This window comes from Montipora foliosa, unplaced genomic scaffold (assembly GCF_036669935.1).
Source record: "Montipora foliosa isolate CH-2021 unplaced genomic scaffold, ASM3666993v2 scaffold_407, whole genome shotgun sequence".
NCBI lineage: Eukaryota > Metazoa > Cnidaria > Anthozoa > Scleractinia > Acroporidae > Montipora > Montipora foliosa.
In genome coordinates, this window is record NW_027179709.1 from 740,001 (window position 1) to 742,414 (window position 2,414).

The 2,414-nt window shown below is 37.9% G+C and overlaps 1 long non-coding RNA gene across 1 annotated transcript in view; it reads right to left on the reverse strand.

Annotated features, from left to right (window-relative positions):
* The window catches only part of LOC137988144 (uncharacterized), a 13,641-nt gene extending 11,508 nt beyond the window's left edge, over positions 1-2,133 (reverse strand). The window contains exon 1 of the long non-coding RNA XR_011120746.1: positions 2,100-2,133. This is a non-coding gene — a long non-coding RNA (uncharacterized lncRNA). The remainder of the gene's footprint in view (positions 1-2,099) is intronic.
* Between the last annotated feature and the right edge of the window lie 281 nt (positions 2,134-2,414).

The window sequence follows — 2,414 nt, forward strand, 5'->3', positions numbered from 1 at the left end:
GTTCAAACTCGAATACGCCAACTCGCCTACGCCTACTGGTGAACTCGCCTACGTAGGCGAATTTGATCACCATCATAGGCGAGTTCGTTATTCCTCATAGTTGTGTAAAATGTGTTGTAAAATGTGTTTGTTCTGCTCCCAGTAGCAGAATGATCGCAATAACCAACACAAATTTAAGAATTACCGTCAGTCACTTCACCAAAGTTCTGTCTTGTGTATTAATAGGATCATTCAATTGACATAAAGGGTGAACTGGATGAGTTCATAAAAAAGTTGTGGTGTTGTTTCGGCGCTTGTCGCAATAATAATCAGATCTAATAATGGTAAAGTGTTGTCGTCATGAGAAATAGAGTTCGTGACGTGTTGTTTAAGCGCGACTCAATCTTTTAATTCACACTGACATCGCTTTGCACGGCACTTAGCAAAGAAGGTGAAACATTTTGAACTTCAATAGCATATTGTTTGAAGACCTTAATGATATGCATACAAACCTGTCAACGTCAATTGCGCGGCCCTTAGCAAAGAAGGTGAGACTTTTTCAAAATCAATAGGATATTGTTTAAAGACCTTAATGATATGTATCCTCAACAAAGAATAAAAAACTGCATGAAATTGAGCACTGCTATAAAAGGGGCTGTAGTTTCTTGTTCATTTCATTCCACTAAGGTTTTGGTCAATTTCTCAGTTAGTACGCGCTCTGTGATTGATCAAATTTTCGGGCCGTGTCATACGGCCTGCTAAACTTAAATCTCGACAACTTCAACTAGTAGTTTCCTTTTCCACGCCGCGACGATGAACTTATTATTTTATTCTATCACGCGTTTCATGGTACGATGCTCACACGCTCCGACCAACTCTGCTCCGACCTTGAACTCGGTTAGTAAAAGGTATATATAGTGTACGCACGCGAAATCATCAATCAAATTAATTAATGAGTAACAGGCTCACTCTTTTACACTGGTATCACTGAGATAAAAACAATACAAACCTGTTTTCACCTGTTAGTGTCTCTCGCGCGGCACTTAGCAAAGAAGGTGAGACTTTTTCAAAATCATTAGGATATTGTTTGAAGACCCTAATGATATGTATCCTCAACAAAGAATTGAAAACGCCAACAATATCTGCCAATCACATTGCTACGATTTCGATCCGTCCTGAAATCGAGTACTGCTATAAAAATGGGAGGAGCTCTTGACGAATTTAACACCATTCAATATGAGGTCAGTCCACTGAAATTGGGTTACTGGAACTCAGCCGAACTTAAACTGAAAACACTTGCTAATTAAAATACCTATTACGCCTGTTTTTATTTACTCACAAAATTTATCAGAGCTGCTGTTGTAATAAAGTGGCGTTCAAAGGTCAAAAGTGAGGAACACGACAACATTGCAGTCATTTTCCTAAAATATGCTCGTTAATTTCCGGGGTCAAATCATAAGTAGTTCACATGACTCAATCGACTGAGAATTTGCTGTTTTAATGAAGTTATTTAGTTCCCTCCAAGAGCTGCTAAAGACAAAAGCAACACGAAAGAAATCTACAGTGAAAATGCGTGCCTTTCGTGCATCACGGTTATTTTACCTCTTTTAAGTAAAAATATTATGAGAAAAAATAGGAAATATTATGTGGAGATATCGTAATATGTTACAAACTGCTTTAAAATTTCCTCAGAAGGAAGCTCTGAGAATGTACATACATTGTTAGTTTAATAATTATGCATGAATTTTGTAAGGGAATTTATGCTATTACTGACAGTTAATTTTACAAATAATTGTCTTTGGCGGCTCATGATACACCGCCTCCAAGGGGCGTAGCCTTGTTACTTGCGCTTTGTTAAAGCCAATTTCGACTTTACAAGCTAAGTGGGCTGGTTTTAAACATACCAAAGCTGGATCATACAAAAACTGAGCTGTATCTCATGTGAAGTATCGGAAATGATCAATATTGATGAATTTGCCTTCAGGGATTTCGGCAACCGTGACCTGTGAAGATCTCTCAGTCACGTCGTGAATTTCGGCATGGAAGATTTACAAATTGGTGTACTTCTGAAATGCGGACGTTTTCATTTTAGTCGTGTAGATTGTACAGACTACCCTTACCTTCAGTGCTGAGGTTGGATGATCTGCTCTGGCGATGATCTTGAAATGATGGGATGCTGCTACTCGATCAGGCTTTTATAGGGTTTCAGGGATTCTCGGAACCCGTTGACCTTAAAACTCTTTTTCTACACAGTACTTTCCAAATATGGCCACGCGAACTCAGCCATCACCAAAAAATGTTTTTTTTTCTCAAAAAGTATTCTCAGTTTGGGGAAAAGAAATACATCATTTTAAAGCTACGAAAATAAGCTTTCCAAAAACATATAACTTCTTTACATAGACCAACAACATTTTATAAGAAAGAAAGTTGAAACA